This window comes from Haemorhous mexicanus, chromosome 7 (genome assembly GCF_027477595.1).
Source record: "Haemorhous mexicanus isolate bHaeMex1 chromosome 7, bHaeMex1.pri, whole genome shotgun sequence".
Classification (NCBI taxonomy): Eukaryota; Metazoa; Chordata; class Aves; order Passeriformes; family Fringillidae; genus Haemorhous; species Haemorhous mexicanus.
This window is the reverse complement of record NC_082347.1, coordinates 14372792-14393562: the sequence shown is the minus strand read 5'-3', so window position 1 is coordinate 14393562 and position 20771 is coordinate 14372792. Positions and strand designations below refer to the sequence as shown.

Here is a 20771-nt window from a genome sequence, read left to right as displayed (position 1 = left end):
GTGAGTTTCAGGCCTTACAGTGTCAAATCTAAGGGTGTGTCTGGATCAACAAGAAGAGACGGTGCTGGTGTCAAGAGGGCTCTTTTTCCTTTGGATCTACTGTTTTGTAAACATTTAATGTTACACTAACATGGTAACTCACTTATTTGTGTACATTTTCAGAACAAACCCTTGACAAATGTTTTACCTGACATGTCACAAAGAAGGCGTTTTGGTCACTTACTGGAAGATTTAGGTGCTCCCTACATGAGCATCCCTTGTCAGGGCACCTGCCTTCCTCCTTGCAGCAGTGGGAGGCTGTGGGAGCAAGCAGGAGAGCAGCAGCTGGTGAGTTGGGTTGGTCACTGAAGAGCTGCGGTTTGACTTGGTGACTACAATGATTGGAATTTTTTTAATTGAGATGGTCTCTCCTGGGGGTGAGTTAATCTTTAATCAGTTAATACTTTAGAGCTAGTAGAAAAATCTCATTATGTAATGCAGTAAAGAGAAAGGAATTTGGAGAAACAGAGCAGCAACAACTATTTTTAAAGATGTGCTCATCAAAAGTGTCTGAAAACCAAAACCACATGGGTATTTCTGTGTAAGAAGTGGTAGAGAAGGGTCAGAAATTCGGGTTCTGTAAGAGGATGAAGATTGCCTTACCTTTTTCCTCTAGTAGCCAAATAAACTTTCATTTTCTCATCTCTCACACAGTCCTTTCCTCTGCTGCTTGAGGTAGTAAGCATGAAGGGGTAAACAAAGCTCCCAAGCAGAAAACAAATACTCTATAGGTTGTGTGACCCAGTAGTAGACAGTGTCAATATGTAAGATTTTTCTTTGCTCCTTTTTCTATTTTTATTTATTTCTTCTTACCTTTGTAAGAAGAATAAAGTAGTAAAAAGTATATGAATGATAGAGCACAGTGAGTAAATACAAGCAGAATACTACCTGGTTTTTGATGTGGGGTTGCTGTTGTGCCTTGTCTAGAACATTCAGGTGATGGTTTGAGGAGGATTTGTTAGCCTTTCCTTTGTGGAGAGGTATATCCTTTGTGGGTATAACTATCCACAGAAAGGAAAGTTATCCTTTTTCTGATAGAAAGCTTATATTGGACTTGGAAATAAGTGGCTTTATGTGAAAATCTGAGCTGTCTGGCTTACTGTTAATGAAAAACTGTTTATTAGGAAGCAAGAAGCAAACATAGTTATTTCTGCGAGAAAACCAAACTGTTTGGTAAACATTTTGTCGGTTTCTATCCCTGCCCTCTCAGTTTCCTCTCTGTGCTTTACAAGTGTTTGTCTCATCTCTTGACTTACAAGAACCTCAAGCACCAAGCAGCTTTGCCAGGGAAAGCATTGTGAAGCCAGATCTGTACCTGGTACCCAGAAATTCAGTCAGCTATGCTGCTGGTTACAAGCCAAACTTGATTTCATTTTTTGACTTCTCCTACCCTCCTCACCTTTTGTTTGTGTCTATCTTTTGGGAGTGAAGCTTTGACTTGCCCTATTAAGAAAGGGACAATTGAAAGGAAGCAGTGTGAATCATCTCCAGGAACAAACTCCAGTTAGATAATTCATAGGATTGTGTTCCCTGTGGTTTCTAATACAAGATCCTTTACTGGAAGTTCTTAAAATATGCAGAAATTGCATCATGGAAAAGAAACATATTTTCAATCCAAGTGATGATGAGCAGATTTCTTGTTTCCAAAAGTTAGCCAATTTTGACGCCTTTTTTAAAATTTCAGGCTGGTATAAATACAGCATTTTGTTCATATTAGATGCTTAAAGGCTCCTCTTTTCCTTTTACTAGATAGCTTGTTTACATTTGGGAAAGTTACTTTTTAAATTATTAAAAAACTTAGAATATTGTCTAGTAATCATCACACCTTTCTTATATTATGGAAGAGTGAAAATGTATCATCTTCAGTTCAGTTATCTTTACAGCCAAGTTTGGAGGAGCATCTGTTGAAGGAACTTATCAGGAAATGTTCTCATTCTTGCTTGGGGGTGCCTTGGTGGTTTTTTTTTTGCTCATCAACATCTGCTGTTTACTGTACTAATTGTGAAATGTAAGAAAAACTACCTGGGAGAAAGAATATACAGCAGCTCTATGTTCAGCTCAGTGCTTCTGTTACTTCTTGCATTGCTGAGTTTTAGATGTGCTGTGGTTATTTTCATCTTTCCCACAGTTTGTGGGCAGTTTCCTGAGGGCCAGGGCTGATCCCAGCAAGGCTCACCTGGGAATATCAGCCTCTGCAGCTCCTGGGGGGACTGGGGCACCTCCCTGTGAGATACAGAGTAACTGCAGTAAGTGTTGTAGCAAGAATTCCATAGCTGTCCTTAAAAAAAGAGGAGGTGCAGGTAGTTTGCTACCAGTTGTATCTGAAGCAGAAATCAAATCTGACTTGGTGTCAAAAATTTTTGATAGATTTGAGGATGCTTCTGCTACCTTTTTTTTGTTGTTGTTGTTTTTCCTCTCCCCACTTTAAAATAATTGTATTGGTATTTCCTGAATGGTTCTGTTTGGAATATCAGAAACTGCAAAAGCTGTGATAAACCCCTTGCAAATAAGAACAGTTTTTTCCTTGTGTCCATCTTCTTTGTTTGACTGTTTCATTACTTGAACCTAGATGACTGGAATTGTGTCCCATAAACAAATCTCAGTCTTTACAGTGGGGTGTAAGTTCTCTTATGCCTTATGTCTTCATCAGTTTCTTGGTGAACAGATACTTCTAGAATAATTTTTTTTTTTTCTAGGAGGCCAATATGAGTAGAACAGATCAACTTTTCAGCAGTGACAGAAGATGGTATTTCCTAGTAGCCCAATTAATTACAGCTGCTCTGCACAAATTCTGATTAATGCTCAGGTGACTTCATATTGTGGGATGGTTTACTTAGCGTGTGAGTACCTGTTACCATAGGAGCTGAATATTATTGTAAAGAGGCAGAACAGTAAACTTAGAAAAGCTGTCTAAAAAGTATAATCTATCAGCTGATGTTGCAGCAATCAGTAGGCTTAGACAAGTTGGCCATGAACATTAAAAAAACCCCAAACCAAAGAAAGCATCACCTTTTTTTGCTTACGTGGTGTGTCTCATTCTTGGTTACAAAATGTTATGCCAATCTTACATTTCAAATAATCCTTTTTCTGTGTCATGTTCTTTAGCAGATGTAGGGTTTTTTATGTGGTATGTGTGGTTTAATCACTCACAGTTAAATACTTTTTGACTTTATAATGTACTATCACACGATAGTAGTTTGCTAAAAAAACAAATCCATGATGTTTTTAATAAGAATCTAAATCTAGCAATGGTGTGTGGGCCCATATTATATATGGTTCTTTCATTAAAGTACAAACCTGAGCTAGTTAAAATTCTGTATTTATTCACTTTGTTTTGTATTTTTTAGTACATCATCTTTCATTTTGAGAACTCCTCAGGGTAATTTTAATCAGGGATCTAAAACTTTATGGGTGGTGGTTTTTTTTGTTCTGTGTTTTTATTGGTTTTTTGGGATTTTTTTTCCTATATGAGGTAATTCAGTATTTGCCTATTTATTGATAAACACATGAAGAAAAGCACAGACCTGCATGTCCAGCAAACCCTGAAAAGCACCCAGTTTGCTCTCAAGCTCATCCACAGAGCAGGTTGTGTTGAGACCAGGTGGGCACCTTGGAAAATAGCACTGTGTGGTGTGGTGCTGTCTGTATTGGTTGTGTCACAGGTCAGCTGGAGTAGGCCAGAATTAGAGGAATCATGTAAATTCTAACGACACTGGTGGCTCACTGGTTCCTTTCTAGGCAGGAAGGACAAAAATGCTGTCAGTAATTCAGCATGAGCAGTCAGTGCAAGCTGCTCACTGAGGTGCTCTTGTGTAGCTCTGTCCTGCCATTGCAGCATTGAGAGAGCTCTCCCCCATCCTACTCCCTGTTTTGGTGCTCTTTGCCTGTCATGGGGAGCTAGAAAAATGCTCAGCTAGTCATTTTCTCCCCAAAACAACCCCTCATTTTCTTAGGGGGAGGTGACACGAATACTTAGCAGACATTTTTTGCATGGTTTAATCCACATGAAACTTACTGTAAATTGTTCATTCCTTTGCCCAAAGGTCAGCCAGAGACCATTGTCAGATCTTGATTGTACTTATGCAATGCCTCTTTCTGATGTCTGAATGATAACCAGCTTTTGTTTGCTGATCCATCAGGTGAAACTTGTGTTTAAACAAGTATATTTTCCTTGCTTAATGCATAACTGTTGGAAACTTTACTTCAGTACTTTTCATAGTCTTCTGCACTGGTTTGTTTCATCTACAGAGAATGAGAAATCGATACGTGTGGCAGGCAAAGTTTGGGGGAAGTGGAGTGGGGGGGAAGGAAAAGCACTTTTATTGGAATGTGCTAAAGAAGACAGATATTCTAAGAAACCCAGGCTTCTGCTGAGTGCTACAAACAATGGTTTTATTAGAGGCTGGATCCTGAAGATAGAAATTTTGAGCAAGTTGGCTGCTTAACAGGCAATTGTAATGTTCTTGTGATGGTGCCTGTGCAGGGAGGGCAAGTTCCATGTTAAACTTCTTTTGGGGTTTTATGTTTAAATGGCTAAGCAGCAATTACTAATATTCCCCTGGATTTTTTTGTGTGTTTGTGATGGTGGTAGAAATCTGCACAACAAAATTTAGTGTACTGTGGTGCTTCAAATAATTAGTGCACCTTGCTTGCAGCTGAAGTTAAAAATACTCAGTGCTGGTGATTTATACTCCTGTTTACAGTTCCCATGTCCCTCTTGGAGCTCCAAGGGTTGTGAACTATGTCTTATCTATGACCAGATTTGTACTGAAATATCTTACTCTTTATTTTAGTAGGTCCTAACCACAGTTGCTTTTCCTAGAGGAAGAAAATGTTGGGTTTTCTTAGTAAATTGTGAGATTTCTGTTGGTGGTTTTTATTATATTTTGTTCCTTGTAATGTGTCAGCATAACCTATACAAGGACATAGTTGTGGGGAAATTGGAACCTTCCTAATAGCATTTACATTTGGTTTTTAACTTATATGTAGCAGGAAAAAAGAATCCAAGTTCTTTGTCAGGTTTTCAAATCCCCAAAGTGCTGAATAGTCTATTTCTACAAAAAATAAATACATGAAATGAATTTGTGTGACTTGTAGTTCTTGCATTCCACTATTAACAATTGTAATAATACCACTTTCTCAAGTTTCAGTGTTCAAGTAGTACAAGGGACTATCATGGTTTGGCATGAGCTGCTGAGTTAAGTATTGCTGGCTTGCACATTCCTGTTGGTTATATTGTAATCTTTACCTCCACTGGAAAATATGTCCTATTTTGAGTACTCATTTCAGGCTCTTGGCTTTATGCCTCTCAAACAATGAAACATGCTAGTTTTCTTTAATTTCAAACCTCTGTGTCCAAGAACTAATAGCTTTTTAAAAAATATTTTTACAGTAGTGACTTTTGCTGTGAAGACTCTTTGGTGACTTCCATGAACTTTGAGCTTAAAAACTGGTACGACTACGCAAGCTGGAGTTCAGCTGCAGAAAATGCCCACACCAAATAAGCTATCTGAAGGAACAAGCACTTGATTTAAGGTTTTATTCTTTAAGATGCTACCTATTAGTCACTGGTAATTTCTAAAATAATTTTGACTTTAGCAATTTATACAATTCTTTGAACATAACCTTAGCTCCTGTTCAGTCTTTGTTTTTGTTTCTTGCCTCTGGCTCAGAGCAGTATGAGTGTATTGCATGAGGCAAAGGAGCTCTTCATGTTTCGGTGACTTTTATAGCTGATTTATGTAAAGATATCTGCAGAGATATCCTCTTTACTGGAATAAATAGTTTCATGTTGGAGTTCTATTGATGCTTTGAAGTACCATTCCGGAGTGAGAGTGTTATCTCACTGGATAGTACAGTCTAAGGAATCTGAGTAATCAATGAGTTCTCTCATGTGTGAGAGCAGGGTTTGGATATTGGGTGGAAAAACTCATGATGTCTCTACAGAAAAAGATGGGTGTGATGGATAGGGGATTGAAAACAAATCTGAATCTATCCATAATACTGTGTCTGGATAAGTCACTTGCCTGGTAGCATAACTCCATGTAATTTTTCTGCTGCAAGCCAAGTTTCATGGAGAGGTTGATGGGCATGTAGCAACACTGTTCTGTCCTAGCTCTTTTCCTGCTGTGCAGCTCTGATGAAGTAACAGACATCAGGGCACAGGAATTGGGAGGGCACACCATAGGTGTGTGCCTGCAGGACTGTTCCAGGAGAACCTTTACTGGGAACCCATGAGCGTGGTACATCCCTGAAACTCCTGCTGGTGATGCGTGGGTAGCAGACAGGTGGAGCTGCAGGGCTGCAATCTCCCTGAGGCTGGAGAGGTGTGATGGGATAGCTCTGGGGACTGGAGTCCTTCAGCAACAGGGTCTGTAGGGTGCTCACAGTGGCATGCTGAGGAGGAGGTGTTGCCCTTTTATGTGTGGGAGTGGCAGGATTGCAGGGAGCTCTGCCTTGGAGCACACCACCAGCCATTTGAGAGTGCAGGCTCAGGAGTGCTGGGTGGTTTTACAGGCTGCTACAGACCATCTGGGTGGGAAGAAGTAGCACATGAGGCCTTCAAACAGCTGGAGGGAGGTTCCTGTTCGCAGTTGATCCCCATGGAGGAGTTTAACCCCTCTGTTCTCTGCTGGGACAAGAGCCTGGCAGCACGCAAGCCATGTAGGAGGTTTCTGGAATGCTTTTGTGACAGCTTCCAGACAGGTGATCAAGGAACTGACAGCAGGTTTGCTGGGCTTTTTCCTTGCTTGCAAGGAGAAATTAATCATGAATGTGAAGATGGAGGACAGCCATTGAGAGGGACCCTGGCAAGCTGAAGAAGTGGCCCAAGGAATTCCATGAAGTTCAGCAAAAGGGAACATAAAGTGCTGGACCAGGGGAGAAGACTGTCAGAGGTTGAGGCCAGACACGCTGTGCAGCCCTGGTGAGACACATCAGGAGTGCAGGGTCCAGCCCTGGTTCCCCAGAGGCAGAGAGGCATGAGCATTCTGGAACAAATCCAGCAAAGGGCCACAGTGCTACTGAGGGACTGGAGAGCTGACACAGGAGGGGAGGCGGAGACATCTGGGATTGTTTAGCTTTAATCTTGAGAAGGCACAGGGAACACCGTATGAATTGTGTGTGTCAGAGGATATAAGCAGATGGAGCCAGAGTCTTCTCAGTGGTGCCTAATGATGGGACAAGCAGAAAAAAAATGTCATCTTATGACTTTTCTTCTTTTTCTGAAAAGGAAATAATCCATAAAATCTGGAGGCTTTCCAGTTTTTGCAGTGTTCAGTGCTAAAGTGAGGTCACTGCTGTCTTTTTTTGGACAGCAAAGGAGTTAAAGAATTCTTAACTACAATTTCAGTTGAGTAAAAATACTAAATCTGAGATTGGACTGTAACATTAAAGCACAGTGTTTATTAATGTTAGATATTGGAGATAACTAAAAATACATTTTTAGGTAAATCCTTGATCAGATACCAGTATTAAAAGTAGCAGTTTGCAGCCTGAAGCATTCTCCATAGTTGATAAAATTGTGTTTGAGTTAGGGGTCAGTTCACCTCCCTCAGGGCATTGAGAAACATCTGCTGGGAAAACTGGTCTGTAGACCCCACCTTTGGCAGTCCTGGTAGGATTTGGTTGTGCTGGCCCCCAAGAAGATCCCTGCAGTAAGGCGAGATGATGGCTGGGTCAGGCAGCAGCTGCCAGGGCAGCTCTTGATTCTCATGCACACGAGGGGTGCTGGGGGCTGTGTCTGGCTGCACATCGTGGTGTTGGGGTGCTCTGGCCCACAGGAGCACAGCTGGAGGGTCCCTGCAGCCTGGCCAGGACATAGATCTGCTGTGGCAGCGTGTGAGTGCTGCTGCTTTGCTGCCTTCAGGCAGCTTTTGAGATGATAGTCCTACAAGGATGTAGCTGTGGTTGTCTCTGTGAGCCTCCCACCTGCTGGGGGGTTTGCTGGGGCTCTCTCAGTGTTTGCTCTGTGGATGGGATAAACTAATGGGGTGCTCAAGGGCTGAGCAGTGGGAGCTGCCCGTGGGCTGCATGGCCTGGCTGGCCCCAAGGGTGCAGTTCAGGGATGCTGTGCCTTGGGTTACACCACATCCTCCTGAGCTTTGTGTTCTTACTGGTGGTATGTGAGCAAGCTGTGAAAACAGGACCTGGGAGTGCAGCTGGGGTTGGAGCAGAGTCCTGTTATCTCTACTGCTTGGATTCTGTTGTGTAAACCACAGAAGGACATGTTGCTCAATTTATCCTTCCTGGAAGTGTCTTCCTTGCACATGTGAGTGACAACAAACAGGAAATAACTTTTTCTTTAAGTTTCTTTTCCTTCAAGGGTGAAAGGTTTTTAACAAAATGTATTTATAAATGTATCACTTGTGGTGAGAAAGACAATAATAGATGATGCATTTAAAAGGCATGAGACTTCCAGTCATTCTGACTACCTCCCAAATGGCCAGCTGCCAGGAGCTGTGTCTTGAATTTGGCATCTTGAAATCAACAGTTTATAAATGCTGTAGAGTAAAGCTCCTTTTTTATTGCTTAGATTTTTTTTTTTTTTTTTAAATAATTGCCCAGGTTGATGTATCCTAGACCTTTAAAGATTAGATTTTGTCCCATTCCTATAGGGCTGGGAACTTCTGGGGCACACTGGTGGCTTGAGGAGGTGCTTTCCAGGACACCCACACAATCTGCCATCTGAAGATGTAGTTAGCCCTTGATAAGTGATGGTTTTGTGTGCAGCGAAGTGTTTTAGCTGTTGCCGTTTCTAGAAGGGCTCCAATGTAACCTGGTAAAAATTTTACTGGACTGGAAGGAATATCCTCTGGTTTACTGCTTTGAGACTTTTAAAAATTTGCTTTCCTTTGCCCCATCTGATTTGACTGCTGAGCCTTTTCCCAGAGGTAGGAAGCTGGTCAGTGTAGCTGGTGCCAGCCACAAGGCAGCTGCATTCCCTATTCAGTTGCAATTCCAGGCCTTGCCTGGTGTGTAAAGGTTGCAATGAAACTTGTGAAAAATACTCCTTATGTATAAAACTTGATAAACTTGTATGGAGAAGCCTTTTCTCAAATATTAATGTGTGAAAACAGTGATTTCCTATTCCTCTTTTGGTTTTTTACTTGTTGGGAACATGTCTAGCTGCAAGTGAGGCATGAGCCATCCATTTTCCATTTACTAAACTTCTCTGCAAGCCAGGTCTGGGAGGCTTTGCAAAATCTTGGTTCCATTTTCCCCTAAAACAATGTGATATGAATCAAGTCTGTAAGAATGGTTTTAGAGGAAATATAAGCAGCAATCATTGTGCTTTTGTGGTGATGGTCAGGCTTGCAGTATGTAGATGCTGAGGAATGTTTATTATACTGGGGTTTTATAGATGATTCTCCCTCATCTCATAGAAGAGTTTTTCTGGTTGGTTGGTTTGTTTTCCTGTGTGCCTGCCCAACATGTTAAGAAGCTATGGGTTGATAATTCTCTTACGACTTTCAACCCTTCTCTACAGCTTTTTATCTTGCAAAAGTAACTTCTATTTGTTAGAGTTATAATGGCACAGGATTTTGATTTGGCTGCTGAGATATTACAGAGGTTTTGAAAGCAAAAAACTATAAAAAAAGAGTGCCAAGGAAAGAAAAAAGCCTCATTCCAGATCATTCAAGTGAAATATATCTGCAAGTTCAAGTTATGTACTTAAAAATATTGAGCTGTGTGTTTTCTCACTTACTTGGCAGAAAGTCTGTGTAAAAGCTTGAATGATTGTCCATGCTAGTGATGAGATGACAAGCAGAACAAACCCAAAATACCATTCTGCTGCTTGTGGAACAGCTCAGATCATGGGCTTCATCTGTTTAAACTAGGTTCTTGAAAAGGAATTAGGCTAGATTTCCTTGTGAGGTTAACTTGCAACATTTTTATAATCAAGCTGAGCTAAATGGTCTCCAGTACAACATATCTGAAAATCAGTATTAAACCAAGTAAATCTGGTCTGAAGGAAGCAATGTTAAAAGATAACTGGAGAGGGAAGTTAGTAACACTAATGATTTATCCTGTTGTTTTGAAGTTCTGCTTTTGTTTTCTGGAACATGTACACGTCTCTGTGCTGTTCTTAGCTCACACATCACAGAGTGGGTCAGGAAAGGAGCACAGGGGGTCACTGGTCCTGCCTCCCTGTTCATCCTGGAGCACATGGCACAGAACTGTGTCCAGCTGGGTCTGGAACATCTCCAGGGAGGGAGGCTCCACACCCTCTCTGGGCAGGCTGTCCCAGTGCTCCGTCACTGCGCTGTAAGGAAGTTTTGCCTTGTGTGCAGATGGAACGTCCTGGGCATCAGCTTCTGACATTGTCTCTAGTTCTACCTTGCTATACAAACCTTTAAATTTTTTTATTGTTTTGATAGTCTAAATTTCCATGGTAAGGTTGCCACATATAATAAATTTTTAAATAGATTTTCATCTCTTTCTTTTTTGTTTATAAAACATATTTTAATTCTATGTAGAGGTGATTTTTTTTTTTTTATATATATTTTAAGCAAACTTTGGTTTGGGGAATCTGTGTTACCACTCTGAATTAGTGGTTTAACCTTCAAGTATGCCTTTTACCTTACTGCAAATCACTTTGTGTGAATGGAGGGCTTTGATTATGTCTGTTTTGATTGGCTCTGTTCTGTTCAGTTGGTGCCTGCAATAAATTTATGGCAGTTGAATATGCAAGATTGTTAACTTACAACCAAGTATCTTGAGAGATGGAAAACTGAAATTCATAATTCCAAAATAAATATTAAGTCTATTATCAGTGATGCAGTGAAACATTTTTATGTTTAGTTACATTGATGTCTTCTTAGGATCTTCCCCATGTTCTTTATGGTGAGATTGTGTTCCATGAGGGTGTATAAAATGCAGTGTAATTAAACCAGGAGCTTTGTTGTAAAGGAGTTCTTGAGCAGAGCATTACACTGTGGAGCAGAGCCATGATGAGTGAACGATGAGCCATGTGCTGATCAGAAAGGGGTTAAGATCACCTGTATTCAAAACTATGTTTCTGTGTATGTAATACTTAGATTTAAATGAAAAAACACACGTGGATTTTTTTTTTTTTCAATGACACAACGTGCATGTCACCCTTGCTGGGATATGGAAATCCTTTTCATTGAAGGAATATGAGACTTGGTGTCCCTGTTTCAGGATGTGTGAGCACTTCCATGGGTGAGAAGTGCTATAGAGTTGTGAAATATTAAATTACATTAGATGGCCTTTGTTTATATGCTGCTGGAGCAGTTAAAATAGCAGTGATTTAAAGAGTCTGGATGTGGAATACACTTTTAAAATACTGTTTTATATAGTGGAAAAGAATCCTGGTATGTCTTTAGTTTTTTAGTTAAACAAACACAAGTGCTGTTTTTGCTTAGTAAATTTGCTTCCGGAGTGTGTATAAAATAGTGGATAAGAGAGAATCTGTTTCTAATCTGTTCCATGTGCAGAAACAGTGAATAAATTTGATCAAATCTTTAGTTCTTTATAAGCAGTTTCTTTTTGAAATAAGAACATATTTTACAGAATTGTCTTTTCTTCCTCTGTGTGAAAGACATTACCATCATTAGAGTGCAGAATACATGGACTCTCAATATGTGTAAAATTATTCAATGCACTAAACAATTGAACATGTAATGATGTTTTCTGGGTTGCTTAGCAGCACTCAGGTTTTTTACTTTAAGTGGTCTTCAGTGACATCTTTAGATTGTTCAGAGACTTGGCAGAAATGAAAAAAGTCATTCCAGTGTTTGAGACATGAGGAATCATTTAAGCTGTGGAAAAAAAAAAGAGTGTAGGGTATTGCAAAGTTTTGTATGTATTTAAACATTTACAAAACTTTATATTCTGTGTTCCTGTAAATGTTTGGGGCAAGTGAGTGTTAGAAGATTATTCTGCTGGATTTTAAGTATAGTTTTAGGTATTTATCACCTGAAAGATGCAAACTTAGACAACAGATGAATTTTACCTTTACAAAGGCCATCTAATTTAATTTAATTTAATATTTCATCACTCTATAGCACTTCTCACCCATGGATATGCCTACTCATCCTGAAAAAGGGATACCAAGTCTCATGTTCCTTCAACTGAAGTTTTTTTAAATTGGCTTACATGTCATTGGAATTATTTTTTCCGTGTTTATGTAGAGAGCTGAGGATTAGTGGTGTTTTGACTTGAGAATATAATACAAATCAATTAAAATGTAAAATGCTAGTACACTTTTTTTTTCTTAGAGGATATCAGCTGCATATTTACAGGAATCTTTTCATTGGGTGTCTCTCCAGTATTACTGCAGAGCTTCTGTTGGCACTGCCTTCCCTCCAGGCTTGAGTAGCCAGCAGAGAATTTAAGACTGGTTTTAATAATGTGTTAAAAGAATTAAGTGCTGTCAGCTTCATGCTACAGCTCTGTGCTGCCTGAGGCTGCTTGTGGTGTCTCTCTCCCCTGCTCCTGCTTTCTGCATTGCGTGAGTTAAAGGAATGTTCATCCTCCCTGCCCAAGCAGTGGCAGGGTCTGGCCAGTTCAGGACTGAGTGAGGCGTGGGAGCAGCCAGTGGCTGAGTTCAAGGAAAGAGTGACACAACTGCCCCTGCAGGCTGGCCAGAGCAGAGGGTAGAGCAGGGCAGCACAGCCAAGTCTTTCAGACAGATAGGAAATTTCAGAGTGGGAAGTCTCAGGACCCAAGAGACAAAGGGAGACGTGACTGAGAGGATTTTTAAAGTCCAGTAGCTTTGGATGTACACAGGAAGGATCTCCCCATACATTGCACAGCAGCCAGGCATGCTTTTGGGAGAGGAGCTGCTCAGTGCTTCTGTTCAGCCTCTCTCCTGCTCTCCTTCTGTTTGTAGTGTTTTTTGGGAGGAGAGGAGGAGGAACCACTCACCAGCTCTGTTCTCCCCTCTCCCAGCAGCGTGATGGATCGAGATCACTTGGAGCACGTTCAGCATTTCTGCACCTGGTGCCCAGACTCTGGGCTGCTCCTCTTCATGTGAGGGAGAGCAGGCCAGGGGCAGGCAGGGAGAGCTCGGAGCCTGCAGGGGTGGTTGAACACAGCCTTTTTCCATCCTCTGCTAACTGCCCCTTCTGATAGAGTACAGATGGTTGGTGAGCATTACATTTGAGTGTAGGCTTTGGTGTAGATGTTTTGCTATGTCCCTACCCAGGATGGGTTCTTTCTGTGTGATATGTGTCCCAAACAGCTGCTCCTGCTCATCAGGCCTGCTTCACTGGAATGGAGGCAGTGTCAGAATGGGTGGGATGTTTGGCATTTGGGTACATTTTGTTTGCCGCACTAAGGCAAAGTTAGATGCTGCAGTGCATGTTGACTTCCACATTAAAGATGTGATCTGGAGGACCGTGGTGTGGAGTTGCTGGTCTGCATGGATTTGCATTTTTCTGAAGAGAAGAGCCACAGCCATAAAAGAATTTTTCAATCTTCTGGATAACAGTAGAGACTTTAGGAGTGTAGTCACTTTGTAAGGGATTGGTGTTGTGCTGTTTTACTCATCTTAATTACTTGCAAATGATTCAAAAATAATTGGGGGAATATACATATTTGTAAAGTAGATGATTTTACCTGGTAGTGTGAAGATAATGGTAAACTTATAATGGAGCTTCTCATTCTGAAACACTTGAAAGTCTTTAGTGTTTAGCATTTTGTTGTCATTTAACCTTTCTTCCACCATTTAAACAATCAAAGGAGTAAGAATGTGCTCTTAGTAATGCCTGAGTAATTTTATATCCATAAAAGGGTTTAACATCAGCCCAAGTGAAAACATGGTTCTCTAATTATAAAATATAATTATCTTTGTGGTCTCTTGTGAGTCCCAAGTGATGTTGTCTTCTCAAACATTCTGCTCTTGGGCTGTATTTCTTTTTCTTCAGAAATACAAAGTCAATTTCTCTTTTGAGGTAGTCCATGATTTAAATCTTACTGAATTTGAAGGGAGAATATCTCAACATTTTTAAGGACCTAAGTAGAGGTGAAGAAGGTGTTTAGGAGGAAAGCACCTTTTCTGGTAAGTTAAATAACTCTTAATTCAATTTTTTTAATGTGCTCTAATGACACTTGTTTGTTCTTCTGTAAGTGGTGGTTACTGCTGCAGGTGGAGCCCAGGTCAGCTCCTTTTGCTCAAATACAGACTGGTTTGGGATGTTTCTGGCAGGAGCTGGTTAATTACTGCAATATGGAGATTGAAGTGAGCTGAACGCCTTGGGGGACTGGTGCTTGAGCTGTCTCAGCTCCCTGGTGCTGTTTCTTCAGCAATGGAAGAATAGTTTTCTTTTCTGGACAAACCTCTCTGATCTTAAATTTGGTGATTATTTTTCATTACGTTTCAGAGAGGATTTGTATCAGTTTCTGCAAATGGGTTTTGCCAAAGCTGTGGGTTTGTGGTAGCCAAGCAGTGTCTCATGATTTCAAGGGAGAAACTTAGAGCTGAAAAGTATTTTATGGTGAAATCCAGTTGAGCTGTAACAGAATACCTAAATTCAACCAAAATCAAAACAGAAGAAAAAAATGCAAACAGGAAACGTTGCTTTTTTTGGCAGTCTTAATAATAATGGCTTATGAACTCCAGAGATGGCGTACACCCTCCAGACTTTCACCTCTGTTAATCCTAGGTAGTTTGGGTTTGGTTTTTTTTTTCTAAATTATGTATGGTTGTGATAGGCAGTGACTTTCAGAGTCTAGTGAGCTTCTTTGACTGTAACTTCTGGCTGTTAAAATGTCCTTTCCTCCACAAGAGTAGTTTATAAACTTACCTGCTTGTCCTTACAGAACAATCTAGTGGTCTCCATACCTTTTAATTAGTGCTAATTTTATGCAATGCCTCATTGTTTCTAGTAATGTGCCAAAAAAAGCAAACAATAGCCAAATTTGTTTTAAAGGAGCAGCTCAAATAGTTGAAATAGCACTGGTAAAAAACAGCATGAAGGAAGAAGCATAAATTAAGGGATAAAGTCACAGTTGGCACAGTAGGAAGCACAATACTGTCATGTTTATTTCAAGAACAGCATGAATTGTGAAGATTGGAGCCACATCTGATGGGTCATGCTTTTGCTATGGAATCTATGCAATAAACTACATGCAGTTGATAATTCTGTATTATTTTTGAGCTCATGATTAAGTGCTATTGATGGTATGTACTGTCTTTAGAGTAAATAAGGTCTGTGTATTTATATTTTTATGGTTTTTTAGAGTATCTCGATTTCAGTATCGGGAGGTGGCGTTTGAATCTTGGGCTTGCATTTCTCTGAGTATATGGACTTTTTTCAACTGCAAAAACAGGCTTGTTATAAAAATGACCCACAGTCTCTGCAAACTTAGGAACTTGGAAAATTCCTAGGGATTAATTGCAACTCTAGGAAGACCCAGTTAAATAAAGTCAATAGTAGGAGGCTTTGCTTAATACTTATCATGTGTGGGTAGGGCTGTGTTTGCCATTTTTCTGCAGGAGGCATAATGCAGTTTATTCTGAGTGGGCACTTGCACTGTGGGGAGGATTTTCCTGACCTGGAAATGCCCATTTTCCCTGGTGGTGTTTGTGTGTGCTGTGTGTGACAGCAGGGCTGAGCACGGCTGCAGATCCCTCTGTGGGGATTAATTCTTACCCTTTCTCAATGCATTTGTGATTTAAGATCCCCAACTCTACCAGTATAGCATAGTGTTTAACCTCCTTCCTCTTCCAGTGCAGTTTACTCTGCTTGAAAACTCCTGAAACATGAACTTTCCAAACATTCAGCAGGGGAACTAGAGCAGCAAGTCCTCCATTTTTTCCTTTTCTGCTTGGTTTTAAAGCTAATCCATTTTAACTGCAGGAAAAATGTAATTTTTCTGTTGGCTGCTTTGCACTGCACAAAGCTTTGGTTCACATTGCGGAACATCTTGAAATCTATATAATTGTAATGGAAGAAGAATGTTTGGAATCTTTTGTGGACTTTTTTTTTTTTTTAAAGCAGAGCTTTCTGCATGGCAAAGAGCAAAGGTTGTCATGGCTTTTTTAACTTTTCTGTTCCTCAGTAGCAGGCATTTTCATGTTCAAGGGCTCCATGATATATCTTCTCCCTCTTTTCTCAGGAAAATAATTGTGGGGTTGTCAATTTTGAGTAGAATACTTAGCCTTAAATTTTCAGTTTTCAGCTGGTGGTACAGCTTTGTTTTTATTTTTCTCCTGGATGGCTTTTTGGCTTATTCAGCATTATTCCAGGCTTTGCATAGTTCTTGAAAACCTGTGGGACTGCTGACCTGGCTTTTTGGATCCTGAGTTGCTCTGTGTGATAAAAAAAAAGCTGAAATTAATGTCAGAGGCTCAATACACTGAGAACAACACAGTTAAAGAGGTTGTTCTGTGGAGAGGTTTTTTGTTAAATTACAAGAGGAAGAAGCATTAGATGTTATTTTGTGTTTGTTATATATTTTATGTTTACTTTTTGTAAAACTTACGAGTTAACTTGGAGAATTTCCAAGACGTCTAAATCTCACCCAGTATGTGAAAGACTTCATTCCTAAGGGCTTGATAAAGCTTTAGGTAATGGAGGACTTGGGAAATGATAGGTTTTTCTGTGATTGTGATACTTGCCTGCATGCTTTGCAATTTGGTGTTGTAAAATTACATGACTTGAAATAGTCATCAGAGAGAAAGTGAGGCTGAGTTACAGAGTGTTCACCTCTTACATAAACTGTGTGATTTTTATTGAGGCTGTTTTGTTGCTGCTGTTCATTGTCCATCATCTACTCCTATTACACATTTTGATAGAGAATGAAAACCTAAAGCAATCTTTTTAATATTTCGTAACTGGGACTTTTTAGGACTTTGTTGGATGCTTTATTTTTGTTTTTAAATGAACTACTAGCTGGTGTTTACTGGAAGCAGTAGCCAAATGTGGGCACATAAGGGCCATTGGCCAGTCTGTGCTCCAGGATGGTGATTGTTTTCACTGAAATACAAAGCTAAGATCCCCTTGGCTGTCAAGTGGCAGCAGTGCCATTATATTTTTACTCTGCAGCAAAACTGAGTGCTTGAGGCTTGCTTTATTGTTAATTCTGTTGAACATAAAGCACTCACGTGGTTCGATTTTGGTTGCAGAAACTACTGATGGCTATTGCAAGCACACAAATATTCATTTTTTCGTTGATGGGTAATAAGTTTGTTTCACAGAAAGCTGACCCCAGGACGTGCTTATTTATGTCTGGGAATGCTGACTTTGAGCTACTTCCCCCTGCTCTCAAGTGGACTGTATTTCCTTAGGAAGGTTTGCAGTTCAGAGCCCCCTTGCCTGTTGGAAACAAAGCTGTTGTTTGAGTTAGAAATCACGCGTTTGCACGGCGTCCTTGTTTTCTCACATGCCAGCATACAGATGTGGTTATTGTAAATTAAAAATACCCTGTTTGTAGAGCTGAATTGGAAGTACCTTAATGTATGTGCCTGCTTGTGCTTTACATCATGTGAGTCACACACAGGGATTTCTCAGGAGCAAACGTGGCTCCATAAATAAATAAAAGAGCCCTTTTTCCTATATTGGCTGTCTTTGTCATTCCTAGCTAGAATTATTCTCAAGAGCAATCCCTTCTAGAGTTCCCTGTGTATGGGTCTTGCCTGAGATTATTTTAAAGACCTTTGGATAGTATTTTTCCTTTTGCCAGGCTTCCTTGATATGTAAGTTGATGTTTTATGCTACTTATTTCCTGGTCTTTTTGAAAAGAACCTCATCAGTACTTTTGTACCTCTCCAATAAAAGCTTGCTTTCCTGTGGTTTCCAGTCTAACTAATCTGCTACCATAGCTATCTAATTATCAGATGACACTCTGCTAGGTTTTTTTGTCCAAAAACTGGCTGTGGTTTTGGTTTTATTCACTATCAAGTCCTGAGAGTGACATACCTTTCTTATAAAAGGCAGTATAAAATTGCTAAGTGTACCATGTCAGCTCAGCCTCAGCAGATCTGGATGTGTGCATTAATTATGTTGGTTAATTATGGCTTCTCTAAAGAACACCAATTGCCAGGTAACAGGGCAAATAGCAAGGTTTGAAAGTAGACTTGATTTTTCTCTTTGGTTCACTGACATTCCTTCCACATTACTAAGCTTTCCATGTCACTTAAAAAGTGAGTGTTTTGGCAAAAGCTTTATGAAAGCATGAAACACATGGGCAATATTTATAAAAACTGGGATATTTTGCAAGTGTGCCATGTTGAGGGATGTTACACAATGCCCAGCCCATAGTGGTTTTTATGAATAGGTGGTAATGGCATTCTGTGTTTGCTGATAAAGAATTGGGTTTGTATTTGCTACTGGAAAAGGAGCCGATTTTTGATGTAATGCAGGGGAAAAAAAATTGACAAAAACTTTTACGGAAAAGATTGAAATTGAGTAATGCTGAGCAAAAATGGTAAAACAGTTAGTCCTGAAAGCAGCATTGCATTAAATCAGCTTTACTAACATCTTGCTACTTAAGCCTCTTTTTGTTTGCAAAAATATGATATTTCTTCAGCTAAAGCCCCCACGCAGGAACTGGAGGCAGAAGTGGGCCAAATCATAGTTCCTTACTTGTTATTGTTTGTTTTTCTAGATTTTGGCAGAAATTGCACATTCTTTGTTTTAATTTTTCACTTCCCCACACTTGACATTTTATATCCTTTAAGTTTACAAGTTTCTTTCCAGTTTATTTTGCATGGACTTAAAGGGTTTTGTATTGTATCAGCTCTTCTAAGCAGGACTTTCCTGATTCTTGAACATAAAAAAGGGGAATTTAATATCAGAAATAGTCAAGGTTTCTAGATAAATGAGTTGTGTAACTCGGAATTACAGTTGTCTAACCACAAAACAATGCTTTCTTGTTTACTTATGGTCATTAATTTAGCTTAAGCATTTCCTGCACTGTATCACAAGGTTGTGTAAATGCAGCTTTGTAGAGTTTTCCTGACTTATATATTTCTTGTAAACAGCAGTTGTAGAAATAGCTTTGAGTCCATAAAAATACAAATTAGATAGCAGGGGGCCAGATGCAGGTCTTTGAGATTGTACACTGCAGTCAGTGATTTGCTTGTGCTTGAGAAGAAAGGAATCTTAGGATTTGAGGAACATATTTGGGGCCTGTTTGTGTAGGCAACATAACTTCAGCTCTCCACTTCCTGCCCGGTCCTTAAATGCCTCGCTCGGTTTCATAAGGTTTGAATAAAGGGTTCAGCAGCCCACAAAGGCTGGCTTTCAAGTCTTGGGGCACACACTCCCCAGTGATGTTTATTTAGGGTTAGTCTGATGCCCACAGCAGTGTTGGGGTAGGTTTGAGCAGTCCAGGTCTCTGCTGGGGGTTTCACTCCTCTGTGGGGTTGCTTCCTGAGGACTGAAAAGTGCAGATGAAGACTCACAAGGGTAGCAGCAAAAAGGTGTTGCCAGGACTTTGCAGTCCCTTGGGAGAGTTTCAGCTCCCCTATGGCAGGACCTTGCCTCCAGGAGGTGGCAATCACAAGCAATCCAGTGGTTAATGCAGCTGGATTTCTAAAGACTCATCTCTTTAGAGCCTTTGGGTGGAGGGAGCTTTGCATTTCTATGCATCTCCCCTGTAGCCAGAAGACACAGCTTGGAAACCAAGAAAAAATAACTTGAGCATGTTAATTTATATGAAAGCATGGCCCAAAAATACATACAGGTTTTGACAGCTGAGCTATAAAGTTTGTCTATAAGACGTTAATTTATTTTTATTAAAGTACTGCAAAATTTGCATCCTTGTCTAACTTTGTTTTCTTAAGATAAGCCCATATTTGGAAGGAGTCACCATGTGAAGAGGGCTAACAGCCTAGATCAGTGCTTTAAGGTGAAGGGGCAGTTAAAACTTCTCTGTGTGTGTAGCCTCTAGTGATGTGTGCTTCCAGCATGTCTGTGTTCAATTTCAGAAAGAGCTTTGGGATCTTTGAGGGACAAATCTCAGTAGCATTGAGGTATTTGAATAAATATCACTGTGTGTTCTGCCAGATAAGATTTTGGTTTGGGTTTATTTTAACCTTTAGATGACTGACTTGTGGTCTCTTTCCTTTACTCTCATACACAGCCTGAGCTCAATTTTGTAATACTTGAGCCATGGTGCATTCTTTGGAGTGTAGAGCACTTCTCCATGAAACAGTAATGAATCTGTGACTTGGCTGCTTGCTTGTGTAGCTTGAAATTCCACTTGTCTATGCCACCTAACCTGTGGTTTGGCAAGAATGCTCAGGTTTTCTGAAGGAGTATATGGCAAACTAAATACAGTGTTAGCATGATTTATCTCCTTGTGGTTCAGCTTCTTCCACTGTAGTGAAAATTGTTATACGTATTCTGTAGTTGTCAATGAAAATTAAGGAAAAATAGATGGTGAAAGAATGTAATTATTGTCTATCTGAATTTCACAAGGATTTGCTACCATTCAGCAAACTTTTCCTAGAAGATGATTTAGTTTGAAAAACTTATTGGTAATAAAAAGAAAGGAGACCAGTAGAAGTGCAGAATTTCTTGTGGAGTTGAATCTTTTTGCCCAAAAGGGGCTTTCTCCTGGAGCCAGCTTAGAGAAGTGTTTTTCTGGATACATTCATCTGCTAAGTCTCAGTCCTGAACTGTTTATATCTGTAGTGCTGCCTCAGTGAAAAAACAGGTAGGGTTTCCCAGGTGGATTAATTTCACTTAGGAGATTAAAACTAACATAATTTGTTTAATTTCTTTTTGTTTAACACCCTAAAATCAGAATGCTTTTGC

At 40.0% G+C, this 20771-nt stretch overlaps 1 protein-coding gene across 2 annotated transcripts in view; it reads left to right on the top strand.

The window, feature by feature from the left end:
• The window catches only part of BICC1 (BicC family RNA binding protein 1), a 90056-nt gene that overhangs the window by 1103 nt on the left and 68182 nt on the right, over window positions 1–20771 (top strand). The window lies entirely within an intron of this gene.